General features: G+C 34.7%; 1 long non-coding RNA gene across 15 annotated transcripts in view; it reads right to left on the bottom strand.

Moving 5' to 3' along the window:
- LOC112657682 (uncharacterized) overlaps window positions 1-18,484 on the bottom strand; it is a 176,008-nt gene that overhangs the window by 34,158 nt on the left and 123,366 nt on the right. For 14 of the 15 annotated variants that reach the window (XR_007412687.1, XR_007412692.1, XR_007412685.1 and 11 more), the window contains 2 exons: window positions 8,004-8,220; window positions 4,599-4,828 (listed from right to left, as the gene is read on the bottom strand). This is a non-coding gene — a long non-coding RNA (uncharacterized LOC112657682). Of the gene's footprint in view, window positions 1-4,598; window positions 4,832-8,003; window positions 8,221-18,484 lie in introns of all 15 variants that reach the window. The other variant, XR_004817845.2, reaches the window with a different exon arrangement.

Raw genomic sequence — 18,484 nt, 5'->3', positions numbered from 1 at the left:
TAATAATAGGAGAAGACTTTGATACACCACTTTTAATACTGGAGACAACATCCAGATTGAAAATCAATAAGGAAGCAGTGGACTTAAAAAACACTAAAGACCAAATGAACCTAATAGACATATACAGACAGCAATTGCAGCAGATTATATTCTTCTCAAGTGGATATGGAACATTCTCCAGGATAGATCACATGTTGGGCCACAAAACCAATCTTACCAAATTTAAGAAGATTGAAAACATGCTAAGTATATTTTCCACAAGGGAATGAAATTTAAAATCAAAAGCAGAGAGAAAGCTGGAAAATTCGCAAATATGTGGTAATTAAGAAACACACTCCTGAACAACCAATGGGTCTAAGAGGAAATAAAAAAGAACTTAGAAAATATCTTGAGACAAATGCAAACTAAAACACAACAAACCAAAACTTGTGAGAAGCTGCGAAGTAGTACTAAGAGGGAAGTTTATAGCAATAAATGCCTACATTAAAAAAAATGATCTCAAATAAACAAGCCAACTCTACACTTCAAGGAACTAGAAAAAATAGAACTAAGCCTGAAGTTAATAGAAGGAAAAAAATTAGAGCATAAATCAGTGAAATAGAGAATACAAAATTAGAAATCAAGAGTTGATTTTTTAAAAAAAATGAAATTGACAAAACTTTAGCTAAAGTAGCTTAGATAAAAGAGAGGAATCAAACAATTACAGTCAGAAATGAAAGCAAAGGCATTACAACTGATGCCACAGAAATAAAAACTATAAGACACCACTATGAACAAATATATGACAACAAATTGGATAACTTAGAAGAAACAATTTCCTAGAAACATAAAATGTACCAAGCCTGAATCATGAATACATAGAAAATATGAGCAGATCTATAGGAGTAAGGAGATTGACTCAGTGATCAAAAGCAGAATGAATGAAAGCCAGCAAAGTTGCAGAAGACAAGATCAATATATAAAAATCAGTTCTAGGTGGCTCAGTGGTTGAGCATTTGCCTTTGGCTCAGTTTATGATCCCAGAGTCCTGGGAATGAGTCCTGTATCAGGCTCCCCACAGGGAGCTTGCTTCTCCCTCTGTCTATGTCTCTGTCTCTCTGTGTCTCTCATGAATAAATAAATAAAATCTTTTTTTAAAATAAAAATTGGTTCCATTTCTATGCACTAGCAATAAAAATGTCAAAATGAAATTAAGAAAATTCCATTCACAATGGCCTCAAGAATAAAATATTTAGAAATAAATTTATTGAAGAAAGTTCAAGACTTATACACTGAAAACTACAAAATATTCTTGAAAAATTTAAAGAAAACCTAAATAGTGGAAAGACTTATGTTTAGATATTGGAAGATAATATTGTAAGATGAATATGCTAAAATTGATCTACAGATTCAATGCATGAATTTTCCTCTGAAAATTCCAACTGCTTTTTTTCTATCTGTAGAAATTAACAAGCTAATCCTAAAACTCACAGAAATTCAAGGCATTCAGAATAGCAAAAACAATTTTTCAAAAGGACAGTTTGAGGACTCATACTTTCTGAATTAAAAAATGACAACATTACAGCAATAAAAAAAATGTGGTACTCACATAAGGAGAGATTAATAGGAGTAGAGAAATAAATCCAGACATCTACGGTCAATTGATTTTTAAATAATAAATTTAATTTTTTAAGAGAAGTTTTAGGTTTCCAGATGAACTTGGCAGAGTACAGAGAGTTTCCAGGTACCCTCTTATCTCATTTCATAGTTTTCTCTGTTATTAACATTCTGCATTAGTGTGGTACAATTATTACAACTGATGAACCAATAGTGATATGTATTATTAACTAAAATCCATGGTTTACATGAAGTCTCACTTTTTGTGGTCAGCTGATGTTTGACAAGAGTGCTAAGACCATTCAATGGAAAAAAATATAATCTTTTCAACAATGGTGTTGGGTCAAACAGATATCTATATGCAAAAGAGTGAATTTGGACCCCTATTAAGCAAGGTTTTAACTCAAACTGGATCAACATTCTAAGTATAAGAGCTAAAATTTTAAAACTCTTAGAAGAAAAGATTTGAGTGAGTCTTTGTGACCATGGATCAGACAATAGTTTCTTCTATTTTTCTTTAATCGCTTGTGCTTTAGGTGTCCTGTCTAAAGCACAAGCAACCAAAGAAAATAGATAAATTGAACTTCATCAAGAACTAAAATCTTTCTGAGTCAAAATATACTATCAAGAAAGTGAAAAGACAATCCACACAATAGGAGAAAGTATTAGTAAATAATATATCTGATAAAGATCTAGTATCCAAAATATGTAGAACATTCTATAACAATAAAAAGACAACCTAATTTAAAAATGAGCAAAGGAGCCGAATAGACACTTCTCCAAAGAAGATACATAAATGACTAATAAGCATAAAAAAGATGCTCAACATAATTAATCATTAGGGAAATGCAAATCAAAACCACACACACACTAGAATGGTTATAGTAATAATAATAACAAGATGATAGGTGTTGGCAAAGATGTGGAGAAATCTCACTGGTGGGACAGTAAAGTGGTAATAGCTACTCTGAAAACAGTTTGGCAATTTCTCAAAATGCTAAAGAGTTACCATATAACCCAGAAGTTCTACTCCTAAGTATATACCCAAAAGAAATAAAAACATTTGTTCACACACACAAAAATGTATATGAATGTTCATAGCAGTATTGCTCATAATAGCCAAAAAATGGAAACAACCCAAACTTATTCATTAGCTAGTGAATGAATAAATTCTATGTGGCATAGCCATACAATGAACATTCAATTCCTTATCAAATAGATAAATTTGTATTTTTATTGCATGATATTTTTGTGCAAGACATCTTGAATATACACCTGTGTAAATTATAGTTCATGGTAAATAGTTCTTTTTTTTTTTAAACATTGGTATTTCTTTTTTTAAAGATTTTATTTATTTATTCATGAGAGACACAGAGAGAGAGGCAGAGACACAAGCAGAAGGAGAATCAGGCTCCACTCAGGGAGCCTGATGCAGGACTTGGTCCTGGGTCTCCAGGATCAGGCCCTGGGCTGAAGGCGGCGCTAAACCGCTGAGCCACGAGCGCTGCCTGGTAAATAGTTCGTATGTGTTACTAGCAGCAGAGTATCAATCTCAGTAAATAATTATAGAAAATCTCTTACTTTCTATAAAGTTCTTGAATTCTTTCTGATTAATCACAGTTATATAGAACTTTAAATTCCATTATGAATGCCTATGTGTATTCTTAACACATTCATTTTTATTTATTTACTGGAGAAGTTATAAATCAGATGACCTATTTCATCTGTATGTAAAATAAATCTAGCCTTATGTCATCATTCAGACCCATAGCTATGAATTTCACCAGCAATTTAAATGTGAAAAGATATTAATTCACTGAGACTGACACAACAGTAAAGTCCATTAAAAAAGAGCTTGAGATACTTGCAAAAAAAAATCTCAACAATAAGCAAGTATGAAATCTAGGAGGATAGATATTTGCTAACCAGAACATACTAAAACAGCACAGTATTTAGAAAGTTTTAAATAGCATAATGAAAAAAATAGTATACAGAAATATTTTCAAGAGGCTTACTTAAGTAATATTCACAGCCAAGCAAAGACTACAAGGGAATGAAAATGCAAACCAATGATATCATTGCCTCAAGATATAACATCAAGAGCTCAATATATACCATCAACAGAAGTAATGCTGATAGAATAAGGTATCCTGATAGGAACTCTCCAGAATCACACACAGAAATGCAATGTTTAATCCTGTTGTTTACAATGAATATGAAAACATTCCTGGGAGAATATCTAAAGCCAGATATTTAAATGAACAATGCTTCTTGCAAATGGAACAATATATTTTGAGAATAAAGCTTAAAAATAAAAAAATAGATATATACATAGAAGCAGATTTCTAAGACATCTAGTACATCAGAGTTGTTGAACAGTACTGGAAATCTCAATAAGTTGATCTCAGTACATGGTTTTCAATTTTAAGGGATTTGGCCTTCTACATATTCTAAATATTTTACTTTATTCTTTATGTAGTTTAACACCAAAGACTACTTCTGGGTTCTTTTTAAATGATTTAAGACATCAAAATTATAAATTCCAAAGTGGTGACTTTGAAAAATTGTTACTACCAAATTGAGTAAATCTGCAAACAGAAATGTTTGGAACTTTTTAGTGAATATGATCCTCATACTCTGGCAGATTCCTTAATTAGTATACAAAAGCAGACCCTTTCAATTGGTTTCATAACTTTTTTGCCTCTTTCAGTAAACAGCCAAAAACTAATGTTACACATGTTCTTTCTTTGGATAAGATCTAATAAATTATAATGCTTAGAAACACTAATTCATTTGGAATAGCTCACTAACTGAATAACATTTCAAACTATTTTATACAAATTAGTATAGTATGTAACTTGGATTTTTTTTTTTCTAGCTTGGATTTTGTATGTCCCGTATTACCTAGAAAAAAACAGAATATATTATATATATATAGAGGGGGAGGAAATATATATAGAACCCGCATATATAAAGAGATTTATTATAAGGAATTGGCTTACTTGATTACAGAGGATGAGAAGTCCCATGGTCTACTGTCTGGAGATCCAGGAGAACCAGTGGTATAGTTGCAGTCTGCGTCCAAAAGTCTGAGAATCTGGAGAGTTGACGGTTCAAAAATAGTCAAAGGTGCCCTGGTGGCTCAAGCATCCAACTCTTGATCTTAGTTCAGGTGTTGATTTCAGGGTCATGAGTTCAAGCCCTGAGTTGGGCTCCATTCTAGGTGTGCAGCCTACTTAAAAAAACAAAACAAAACAAAGAAAAACCAGTCACAGAGACCAAATGCTTCCTTACTCTGCCTTATGTTCTTCTCAGAACTTTAATAGATAGGATGAGATTCATCGACATTGGGGAGAGCAATCTGCTTTACTCAGTCTATGGATTCAAATGTTAATCTCATGTGGAAACATCTTCAAAGACATACATTTAACTAGATAACTGGGTACATTGTGTTCCAGTGAAGTTGATATGTGCAATTAATCATCACAATTTCCATAAGAAAATTACCTTTTAAAAGCTCAATTTATGTCTATAAATCCTTAACATTTCAATGAACTTCTACAGAAGCCTCTATTAGTCATATATGGGAGTGTACTCATATACTTTATGAACTAAATATAATCATCATCCTCATTTTACTGATGTGGAAATTGAGGATAAGTAGCTTGCCAAGGTTACCCAATTATTACATGACAGGTCTGTAATAATTTGAACTCCAGTCTGTTTAACATAAGCAACACCATCCTTAACCAGGTCACTCTGACTAGCCAGGAAGGAACAATTAAAGGGTTGTGTACTGGAGGCAGGAAGACAATTACAACCCTGTGACAATGTGGATACCAATCTTAGAATGATTTCAGTACTCTTTGATGAAAAATAAAAAAGACTAGCATGTATATCTATATCTCAGAAGTTGTATGGGCAGGTATGAAGGAATGCAAGGAGCCAAGGGTGACTGAAGTTCCAGTTTGAATATCTTCTATTCGAACTATCCAAATTATTACATTTGATTCTCATGTAAGTAATAATTGCAGATTGCATTTTCCCGGAATAGAAGGCATAAAGGGTTCTGAAATGAGTGTTTTTAATTGATTCACAGAAACCATATATAGTGCAATAATGAGAAACAGATAGTCTTAATCCTAACAGATCTTCCTTTCTCTCCCAAGCTGGTAGACAGACACTGGCTCTTGCCAGACTGCTATCCTCAACATATTGAGTTGATGAATTTGTAACAGAGGGAAACATGGAGGGATGGAGTGTAAAAAGTAATCCCCCTCATTTATGATCTCTGGGCATATGGCTAGGAACAGGAGGAGAGAAAACATTGTGACTACTGACATTTGCCAGTCCTACCATGAATTTTGATAGAAAAATTCATTAACTTTCTTTCTTTTGAAATGTTCATTGTTACCACCTTAATACAACAAAAAGCTTTTCCCAAAAAACACCCCTCATGATTAGCAGTATTAACTCATTGGGAGACATTGAAATTAGCTAAGTCCCTTTAGCTAAGTACGAGAACCACACTGGCCAAAATACTCTGCATAAAGTTCATTAGTTCATCAGCCGTCTTTCAAAAGCACAGTATCTACTTCTGATTTCTTAGACATTTCTTCAACCATGACTTTAGCTTTTGACTTATCAGCAAAGTCCTGCCAATACTTTAGAGAAACTACTGGAAAGGAAGGTTGAGTTTGGGAAGAGGAACCTTAAAACCAAAATTAGCACTTTCTTGGCTAACTGTTCCAAGGGCAGTTGCTGAATTTAGGGAGGCACAGCTAGGGTATTTAAAAGCGCAACAGGGGGTGGCCCCCTTCCATCTTTGGAGGCTCTTAGTTTATTAACATTTTTTAAAATGATAATACTTGAAGTGTAGCATGTCTACACTTCATACTTTTAGTGGAAAAATACAGTACAACATAATTATGCTATTTTAGAAGATAATTACATTTGCAAAAGTTACATATTCATAACACATGATGGTGCTGGACTATTATTTAATCAGCCACAAGGATGAAATTGTATGATGAAAGTCATCATCTTGCAATGTGTTCAGTAGCTCTCATTTGGAGATCCACATTTGAAGCTCTTCACAAATATGGGCCTCAAATAAATGGTGTTTCAGGTCCCCATTAGAGTAGGGCTAGGTCCGACTCATTTGACCGAAGAAAAGAGTTCACAAATAGATCTCAGACTGAGTTGGCAAATAATACTGTTTCTGATACTGATACTGTTGTCTCCTATGTCTTTTTATCAGTTTTCTCCCTAAGAAACATGTTTTTTGATGGCATATTTTGAGTGCTTGTTACTTAGGAAGTTATATAACTTGGCTCCTTGTAGGAGTGACCCAGAATGCTTTATTCTTCGCCAAAAATTTCTTTCGATCTCACAACACATTCCTTTCTGCAGAACCTCTGCAACAATGCCAGCTGGATACTGAAGTCACACAGATTTCGGTTCAACTGCTCTGCCATGACTGGTTAAGTGACCCTAAGGAATAACCAAGCACTCTGAGCCTGCATCTCAACTGTAAAATAAGGATAATAATAGTCCTTATTTCATAGAATGATCTGAAGATGAAATGAGTTGCTACAAGCAAAAACATTTCTGTACTGCCTGACCATGCAGCTGGTACTCAAGAAAAGTTCATCATGGTTACTGTTATTCTTTTTCCAGAGTTATACCCAAATTTTCTAAGCATCAGAGATTTTTTAAAAGACATAAAAACTAAATATATTTTTTCTTACTACTTTTTGATATCTTTAATGTTTCAGATGCTTTACTTATTTTAAAGGGGTTTAGAAGCACTTATAATGCTGAAGTGAAATGTAGTACCAAACTCGGCCTCCAGATGTCAGTATGAACTCAACTGACTGAGGGTAGTTTCTATCAACTAGGACGGTTGAGGTTGCTCTTTCTTATGCATCAAATAAAATGACAAATGCACAATAACTATTCTTTGATTTTAGAAAGGTAATAGAAAGATCAGCTTCTTTGACTTCAGGAGATATTGCCCCATAAAATTAGTATTGAAAAAGTGGTTTCAGTGTCCACCTTTAACCACAAATAAAAATATGAATGGAGGGTTATATTTAACACTTGCTCTTGGGAAAAAATATTTATATGATTGTGATACATAGCCTATGAATCTTCAAAAATTATTAAAGAGTACCAGAGGCCATAATGAACATTTTCTACATTCTGTGGCTATACAGTATGCAGAGCCATTTCTACTAGAGAGGTAAATCAGATAATTGTTTCATGTCTATGAAAACCATGTTGATCACTCTATAAAGTGGCTCAGACTTTATAGAGTTTCTTCCAGAAACATCAGGAAGAAGTCTGTTTTTAGAGGGCACTATTGTCCATTTCATTCATTCAATAAATATTTATTGAATACCTACCTACTATGTTTCAAGCTAGTTTTACTTGACTTATGCTTGAACATCTTTGGTTCCTCTGCTAATGAACTGTCAGTATGGAAAGGGCAGAAGTAGTTAGGAAGCTTCTGTGTTACTCTAAGTTAGAGGCTATGATGGCTTGAAGGAGACTTGAGTGGAGCATCTAAAGGTGGTATTCAAGCAAGGATGTCTGCATGCTTCTGGTGCCCGGAAAGGCCTCCTAGATTAAGGACAAAACTGTTTTAAATTAAAGTCCACTCTGAAAATCAACCCATTAGCTAGCCAACCAAGCAACCAACCAACCAGAAAAAAATGAGCCCCCATAATCCTTTTATGCTAATTGGTTGCTTTTTGGAAAAAGACTAGATTGAAGTTACCAGAAAAGAAACCTTTTATTTCATCGTAGCGCAACAAGAAAAGTCAGAAAAAAGTGTCAGCAATGTTGCTGGTTGAGCACAGTGGTTTTTATGGGCAACAAAAAGTACAAGGCTTCTTCTGACCCTGGCAAAAATATTGGGACCAGGTTGCACTCATAAAACAAAGAATTTTCTATTTTCTCTGGAATCCTGTTTTTTTTTTTTCCTTTAAAATACCACACTTGTAGCAAAAATGCCAATTCAGTGTTTTTTTTTTTTTAATTAATAAACTTTTTTTAAAAATGTGGTTTTGGGTTTAAAGGAAAAGTGGAACAGAAAATACAGAGAATTCCCACATACCTTCTTTTCCCTCTCCAAAGCAGTCTTCTCTGTTATTAACGTCTTGCATTAGCATGATACATTTGTTGCAATTAATGAACCAATACTGATACATTATTGTTAACTAGACCTTAGTTTACTTTCAAGTTCACTCTTTGTATTGTGTAGTTCTGTGCATTTTGACAACAGATATAGATAATATACTGTATCCACCATTACACTATCATACAGATTAATTTCATTACTCTAAAAATCTGTGCTCTATCTACTCTTCCCTCCCTCCCTTCCCCCAAACCTCATCCAACCACTGATTTTTACCATCTCTATAGTTTTTGCCTTTTCCAGAATATTATATGATTGGAATCATACAATATGTATCAGATCTTTTTAGACTGGCTTCTTTCACTTAATAATATGTACTAAGTCTCCACTATGTCTTTTCATGGCTTGATAGCTCGTTTAATTTTACCGCTGGATAATATTCCGTATGCGGGGGCACCTGGGTGGTCCAGTTGGTTAAGCACCCGACTCTTGGTTTTGGTTCAGGTCATGATCTCATAGTTGTGAGATCAAGTCCTGCATCAGGCTCTGCACTCAGTGTGGAGTCTGCCTGAGATTCTCTCTCCTTCTCCCCCTCTTGCTCATGCTGTCTCTGTCTCTCAAATAAATAAATAAATCTTTAAAAAAGTAATATATGTGTGGAAATACTAGTTTCCAGTCACCTATTTGGCAATTATTAAAAAACTGTTATAAACATTCACGCACAGGTTTCTCTGTGGACATTTTTAACTCACTTGGACAAATACAAAGGAGTGTAAATGATGGATTTCATGGTAATACTATTTTATCTTTGTAAGAAACTGCCAGACTGCCATCTAAAGTGACTGTGTTTTTTGCATTCCCACCATCAATAAATGAGTTTCTGTTGCTCCATATCCTCATCAGCAACTGATGCTGTCAAGGTCCAATCAAGTAGGAATCAACCATAACAGTGCCACATTGGGACAAAAATAAATATATACATATTTTTATATATTCATCCTTCCTAATAGGTATGTAGTTTTATCTAATTATTGTTTTAATTTGCAGTTCCCTAATGATATTTAATGTTGAGCATCTTTTCCTAAGTTTATTTGCCATCTGTGTATCTTCTCTGATGAAGAGTGTGTTCAGATACTTTGCCCATTTTTAAAATGTTGAGTTTTAAGAATTCTTTGTATATTTTGGATACAAGTTTTTTATTGGATATATGTTTTGCAAATATTTTCTTCCAGTCTGTGGTTTGATATTTTTAATTTTCTTAACATTGCCTTTGCTAGGGCAGACATTTTTAAGTCCAGCTTAGCAAGTATTTTCTTTCATGGATAGTGCTTTTGGTGTTATGCATGTAAAAACTCATCACCAAACCCACAGTGATCTAGATTTTCTCCTATGGTATAATTTAGAAATGTTCTTGCAGAAATATGTTGAAACCTTTTGTTTGCTGCTGGCCTCACTTTTCTCTTCTTCATCAGTCTGGCTTATCTGAATAGAGCATTTAAAAAGATGGGAGATGGTTATTTTCTATGTCTGCCAGATGCGAGATGAATATTTTTTATGTCTGCTATTATATTTAAAATCATTTTTGGTATTCCAAATGTATTAGAATTTGTGTATTTATTTTAATTTCAAAATGTCACTGTTATGGTTGATTCCTAATGATTTAATGTTTTAGTTATTCTTGTTTAATATAGTTTATTAGTGTTTCCTTATATTTTCTAGGGAAATAATATTTGACCTCCTTTTTAGAATTTATTACTTTATCTGATTGCATCAAATAACTTCAGAATAATGTTTAAATGGTAATTAAAAGCAACTTATTTTTTTCCTGACTTAGATGGGACTATCTCTGTTACATATCTGGTTCTTTTTTTAAAAAAGATTTTATTTATTTATTCATGAGAGACATAGAGAGAGGTAGAGATATAGGCAGAGGGAGAAGCAGGCTCCCCGAAGAGAATCTGATGTGGGACTTGATCCCAGGGCTCTGAGATCATGACCTGAGCTGAAGGCAGACACTCAACCACTGAGCCACCCAGGCATCCTCATATCTGGTTATTTCTGAAAGATGCCCTCCATCAAACAAAGGGAGTTTCCAGGTCGTTTTAGCTTCTGAAGTGTTTCTCCAAAAGACACTGAATTTTAGCAGATGGCATTTGGCAGAACATCATTTTTCAAAATGATTATAGAGCGTAATGTATCTTCTTTATCTTCTGCATTTGTCATTTTAATTCTATATTTTTCTTTTTCTCTATATTCTTGATGAATTTTTCTTGATATTCTTCTAATTTGCATTTTTAGCAGTGTTTATTCTGGTATTCATTATCTTTATTGGGTGCTTAATACTACTAGCTCTCTTATTTTTAATATCTCAAATAACTTTTCTTTTTGCCTGATATTTTATATTTTTGAATTAAAAGATAAGCTTGAAATATTAAGCCACTTTTCTGTTTCCTCAATTCTGTTTGAGTGGTGGTCATTTATGTGTTAGCGCTTTGCCACTTCCTCTGAGCATTTAAAAAATGTAATGAAAATTTTATACAGTTTACTATAAATAAAATATATATAACTAAAGAAAAAAGATATTCAAAGGGTTCTGAAATGAGTGTCCAATTCTTCCTATAGAACTGGCTATAACTGAACTGGTGTGCTTAAAAGCAGTTTTTGAACTATAGATTTTAATTGTGTGTTTCATAATTTTTTTCATTTTTAAAAACATTTTATTTATTCATGAGAGACAGAGAGAGAGAGAGAGAGAGAGAGAGACAGAGATATAGGCAGAGGGAAAAGCAGGATCCCTGTGGGACTTGATCACAACCTGAGCCAAAGGAGATGTTCAACCACTGAGCCACCCCTGTGCCCTGAATTTTTCATTTTCTGCCTTATTTAGAAGTGAGTCAACTTATGTACTATTGGTAGTGGTATCAATATTGTAAGTATTTATTCACTCACTTAGCATTTTAGTTCCTGTTATGTCCAGATTCTGTACTTCTGTGTTTGACTTTTCCTATCCTTAGTCCCAACTAGAAATAGATTAACTGAGCCAGCAATGAGGCAAACAGGTAAGTTTCTATCCTTGTATAGTGAGCCATGTTCAAACTAATGAATGAGGGAAACATTTTAGGAAATGGTAGAGCAACAATTTCTTGACTGGTCTTAAAAAACTTCTTTGCAAACACTTATGCTAGTTGTTCTCTGTACCAGCTCTTTCAATCTCACCGGCTTGCATGAAATTTAAGGGAGCTCAAAAAATCTCATTAATCAAGATACCTCATATGTTAGTGTTGTATTTTGGGGTAGGGGAAGGGCAGAGGGAAAGAGAGAATCTTAAGAAGGCTCCAAATCCAGCACAGAGCACTATGCAATGCTCTATCTCATGACCATAAGATTGTGACCTGAGCCAAGATCAAGAGTTGGACACTTAACTGACTGAGTCACCCAGGCACTCCAGGGTAATACTTTTTAAATTAAAAATTATGCAAAAACCTATAAGCAAAATATCAAAATTTATTTAAAATTTTCCTATTGTTTCAGACTTTAATATGGCTTGAAATGGCACTCCTAGTAATCCAGTATTTAAATTTTTGATACTACTAATAATTTTGACTCAATTGAGTTTTTTGGTGCATGTCCCATTAAAATTTTGTACCCATGTCAATGAATGAGTGCTTAACTCTTTTCATCCTAGTCCCAGACCTTCTCTTTTACTACAGTGTGCACAACACACTGATTTACAGAATCATGTATTCTAACTTGACCCAACCTTATGAAACATCAGGTTTTCCCAGGCATCCTCCTCACCAAGTTCACTTTTTTTTTTAATACAATACTCAATTCAGGTAAACTAGACTAATGAAGAAAAAGGGAGGAAAACCAGTAATAGATTTCAACAAATTTCAGGAAGATAGAAAGTAAATAGAGGAATGATGCCTGATGGAGCAGCAAGAGAAAATCAGAACGTAGCACATGTAGAAAGTCATGGCATCAGTCTTAAAGAGGCTCAAGCCTTGGAAACTCTAGGGTAAGAGTTGGATGTGGAGCTAAAACCATAGGGAGTGATTAAAAAGTCTATATGCAGAACTGTTAACACCCCCATGCCTTCTTCAACACAACACCTCATAGCTACTATACTTCCCAAGCCCCAAATTGGAAGATATTTCTCTAAAGAAAGTCAGTGCCCCAGAAGCAAGGATTTCTACACTCTGGCACATAGCAGCCTCCTACTATATCAGCCATCTCCTCTCCCAGCCTAAAAGCAAAACTTACCAGTTGCTATGGCTTTATGCATGTGCATTCTCAAATATTTATGACCATCTTTAGACCACTACTTAAGCACTGCTGAGTGTAGTCTCCAAAATAAGAGACCAAAATAAACAAGAAGGAAATAAATGGGTCTGAAGAAAATAGAGAAGTTTCGTAGAACAGAAGAGAGCCTGATTAGTCTCTTTAGAGAGCTTACAAAAGTATTTCATTCTGAAAACAAGAATTGGATACTAGGAAAAACAAACAGCACATTTTTAAATAAAAAGTCTTTGGACCTAAAAACCATTATCTTCAAACAAAAAAAATTAATAAAGGATTAGAAGATAAAGCCAAGAAAAAAATCCATAAAGTAGAGCAATGAGACAGACTCATATTTTTTGAAAGATATGAGATCCTGGGGAATCTATATAGGAAGTCTATCATCCCAGTAATGGGAACTCCAGTGTGAAAAAATATAACAGATTTTCCCAGAAATGAACACAATCACTTTTCATATGGAAAGGATCTCCATGGGCATGTAATAGTGAAAAATGAAAGTCTCATATGTTGAATCAGTAGGAAATTTCAGGGAAAAAAATCTGAAAAACAGAGACAGAGAGAGAAAAGTAGGGGTGGATTAAACAATGAGAATCAAACAATGAGATGCACACTGGCACTTGGGTTTTTATCACCAAAACTAGGTGCTAGAAAAATATGAAATAATATCATCAAAGCTATGAGAAAAAAAAATTTTAATCTCAATCCCAAGATTTAAGTACTAATCATCTATAGCCTGCCCAGTGAGAGCACTGATGCCTGAGTAGATTAATGTGTATTTATAATTTTTAAAAGCAGTTACCTTTGATAACAGAAGTAGAAAATTACCAAATGGGGGCACCTGGGTGTCTCAGTTGGTTAAGCATCCAACTCTTGGTTTGGTTCAGGTCTTGATTTCAGGGTCATGAAATTAAGCCCCATGTTAGGCTCTGTGCTCAGTGGGAAGTCTACTTGGGATTCTCTCTCCCTCTCCCGCAGCCCTTACCCTCTGCTCTCTCTCTAAAAAAAAGAAAAAAAGAAAAAGAAAAAAAGTGACTAACAAACAGTGCCAAATCCACAAATCTAAGCTTAGTGAATTTAATTTGTATTAGAAGGATGGCCAATAAGGGAAAAATACTCAAAAGTAACATTAGCAACTACTTTATAAGTATTTATTTTTAAGGCTATCTTTCAGACACACTTCTTTCATTTTACAAAATCAGAGGGATCCAGGGGCACCTGGGTGCCTCAATCAGTTAAGCACCTGACTCTTGATTTGGCTTAGGTTATGATCTCAGAGTCATGAGATCAAGCATCAGGGGACTTAATATTTTCTCCCTTTTCCTCTGCCCCTCCCCCATATCTAAAATAAATATATTTTAGCCAACACTACATCGAGAAGTCATCCATTAAGTTGGCATTATTGTTTATTACCAGGACACCTTTATTTTTTAATTTTTCCTTTTGAAAATTGGAAATAAGTTTAATTAACATATAGTTATTATTAGTTTCGGAGGTAGAATTTAGTGATTCATCAGTTGCATATAACATCAATGCTCATTACAAGGGCTCTCCTTAATTCTTACCACCTAGTTATTCCATTTCCTACCCACCTCCCTTCCAGCAACCCTCAGTTTGTTTCCTGGAGTTAAGAGTCCAGGAGTTCATCTCCTTCTCTGATTTCATCTTATTTTTCCTTCCTTTTGCCTATGTTCATCTGTTTTGTTTCTTAAATTCCACATGAGTGAAATAATATGATAATTGTCTTTCTTTGACCGACTTATTTCACTTAGCATGATACCCTCCAGTTCCATCCACATCATTGCAAAAGGTAAGAGTTCATTCTTTTTTATGACTAATATTCCAGTGTGTGTGTGTGTGTGTGTGTGTATACCAACCACATCTTCTTTGTCCATTCATCTGTCAATGGACATCTGGGCTCTTTTACATAGTTTGGTTATTGTGGACATTGCTGCCATAAGCATTGGGGTACATGTGCCCCTTTGAATCATTATGTTTGTATCTTTTGGATAAATCCCTAATAGTGCAATTGCTGGGTTGTAGGATAGCTTTATTTTTAACTTGCATTTAAATTTAGTTTGCATTCCTACCAGCACTGTAGGAGGGTTCCCTTTCTCTACATCCTTACTAATATTTGTTATTTCCTGACTTCTTAATGTTAGCCATTTGACTGGTGTGAGGTGGTATCTCATTGTGGTTTTGATTTGTATTTCCCTGATGCCAAGTGATATTGAGCATTTTTTCATGTGTCTATTGGCCATTTGTATGTCTTTGGAGAAATGTCTGTTCATGTCTTCTGCCCATTTCCTGATTGGATTATTTATTCTCGGGTGTTGAGTTTGATAAGTTCTTTATAGATTTTGGATACTAGCCTTTATATGATAAGACATTTGCAAATATCTTCTCCCATTTTGTAGGTTGCCTTTTGGTTTTGCTGTTTCCTTTGCTGTGCAAAAGCTTTTTTATCTTGATCAAGTCCAAATAGTTCATTTTTGCCTTTGTTTCCCTTGCCTTTGAAGATGTATCTAGTGATAAGTTGTTGCAGCTGAGATCATAGAGGTTGTTCCCTGTGTTCTCCTCTAAGATTTTGATGGATTTCTGTCTCACATTTAGGTCTTTCATCCATTTTGAGTTTATTTTTGTGTATGGTATAAGAAAATAGTCCAGTTTCATTCTTCCACATTTGTCTGTTCAATTTTCCCAACAAATGGTGTTGAAGAGACTGTTTTTTTCCTATTGGATATTCTATCCTGCTTTGTTGAAGATGAGTTGACCATAGAGTTGTAGGTCCATTTCTGGGTTCTCTATTCTGTTTCATTGATCTGTGTGTCTGTTTTTGTGTCAGTGCCATAATATCTTGATGATTACAGCTTTGTAATATAGCTTGAAGTCCAGAATTTTGATGCCACCAGCTTTGGTTTTCAACATTACTTTTGCTATTTGAGGTCTTTTCTGGTTCCGTGCAAATTTTAGGAATGTTTGTTTTAGCTCTGTGAAAAATGTTGATGGTATTTTGATAAAGATTGCATTGAATGTAGCATAGGCATTTTAACAATATTTTTCTTCCCATCCATGAGCATGGAATGTTTTTCCATTTCTTTGTGTCTTCCTCAGTTTCTTGCATAAGTGTTCTACAGTTTTCAGAGTACAGATCCTTTACCTCCTTGGTTAGGTGTGTTGCCAGGTATCTTATGGTTTTTGGTGCAATTATAAATGGGATTGATTCCTTGATTTCTCTTTCCTTTGCCTCATTGTTAGTATATAAAAATGGAACTGACTTTTGTGCATTAATTTTATATCCTGCCACTTTGCTGAATTCCTTTATGAATTCTAGCAATTTGGGGGTAGAGTCTTTGTGTTTTCAACATGGAATATTGTGTCATCTGCAAGAGTGGAAGTTTGACTTATTCTTTGCCAATTGAATGTGTTTTATTTCTTTCTCCTGGGGCAGCCTGGGTGGCTCAGTGGTTTGGTTTAGTGCTGCCTTCAGCCCAGGACGTGATCCTGGGGACCTGGGATTGAGTTCCACATCGGGCTCCCTGCATGGAGCCTGGTTCTCTCTCTGCCTTTTCTCTCTCTCTCTCATGAATAAATAGATAAAATATTTTTAAAAAGTAAAGTAAAATAAAAAATATTTCTTTCTGCTGTCTGATTGCTGAGGCTAGGACTTCTAGTACTATGTTAAACAACAGTGGTGAGATGGAGATCCCTGTCATGTTCCTGACATTAGAGAAAAAGCCCTGTTTTTCCCCATTGCAGATGATATTTGCTGTACTACCAGGAAACCTTTAATCATGTCCTTGAGCAGGAGACCTTAACCACTTTGTGAATTATTTTGCCCCACATCAGGCTCCATACTCAGCAGGGAATCTGCTTCTCTCTCTCTCTCTCTCTCCCTCTACTTCTCCCCCCCCATTGATTCTCTCTCTCTCTCTCTCTCTCTCTCTCTCTCAAATAACTACATAAATCTTAAACACACACACCAAAAAAAAAAAAAAACCAAAAAAAAAAACAAAAACAAAAACAAAATCAGAGGGATACATTTTAGATCAACCCACTGACTAACCCACCCTGGATGGAAAGTCTTGATATTACCAATCACTGAAGAGTTTAAAGCAAAGTAAAAGTCCTCGAGGCCAAATAGAAGCATGTTTTGGGTTGGCTGTAGGCTCAAAGGCTTTGGGAATGAGAACCGAACACACAGCTTCACAGGGACTAAGAAGTGATAACACAGCAATTACTTAAAAGCTGCTAGTTTTTTCTCCTTTTCCAATATGGTTCCCTTGATTCTGTTGATTCTAATAATGTCCAATATTGTTCATAGGTGGAGGTATAACTTCACTTACTGAAAAGCATTCCCTCTTCAGGAAATAAGGCAATTTCCAGCTGTATGGGATCACCAGGACAAGTCTTTTTGCTTTCCATGGCAAGAGAGGCCTATGCAGACACTAACTACAGACTTAATTATTAATAACATCCAGATCATGTACTCAGTATTTATGAGTGAAGTCTGAACCACATGGGATTATATTCAGCAACATAAGGGATAAAATCATTATATATACACAGCAATGGGAGAAGTAATATTTGTTATGTACAGTCCCAAAACTAGCTTCTAGGTGAAGTATGTGTACCATTATCAAAAAGATTCCTAAAGAGTCTTTAGCAATAGGAGTATAAATAAACTGTTTCCATTAAGGAGGCAAATAGCTTAGTGAGGATTCATTGGCACCTGAGTGAAGGAGACCTCAAAGAAATTATTTTTATCCTCTCTGAAGTTGAGAACAATACACCTGCATGATATATTTGGATTGTTCAAGGAGGCTGGCTTGGCACCTTAAACCTTTTGTGAGAAGAACCATGAAGCAGAAAAAGAGATCACTTGAACACTCAGCCTAGAGCTGAATAACTTGTTAATAACACAAATCTTTCTTTAAGGGTTCAACCATTAAAATTTTAAGGAGCTCTGATAAGCTGGGATAGGACAATTTTCATTTAATGTTCTAGTCTATTCCATCCCCAGAAAGACTGCTGAGGGTGCCATCATGGTGCTGTAATGCAAGGAGAATAAAGGTGAATTCTACAACACTGAACATTATGGGTATATTCCATTTTCTATTCTAATTATTTTTACTCAACACTAAATAATATATCATATTCCATGTCACTGAATATTATTCAAGGAAATATTTTTAAGGGTACCTAATACTTCAATTGGGTGGATGGATCAAAGTTCATTCCATTATTGTTGTTTAGGTGGTTGCCAGTTTTTCTGATTTATAAATAAACCTGTAATATAAATCATCATATAATTTTTTGTGGCTTTATCTATCCTTAGGATATATCCTTAGGGAAATTGCCTATGACTGTTGAACATTTTATTGTATCTTTATATAAGGATAATAAAGATAAGTTCCATAGCATCCCACAGTATGTGTTGGGATTTGGCAC

Source organism: Canis lupus, chromosome 8 (genome assembly GCF_003254725.2).
Source record: "Canis lupus dingo isolate Sandy chromosome 8, ASM325472v2, whole genome shotgun sequence".
Taxonomy (NCBI): Eukaryota; Metazoa; Chordata; class Mammalia; order Carnivora; family Canidae; genus Canis; species Canis lupus.
The sequence above is the reverse complement of the archived record's forward strand: the minus strand, read 5'-3'. Positions and strand labels throughout refer to the sequence as shown.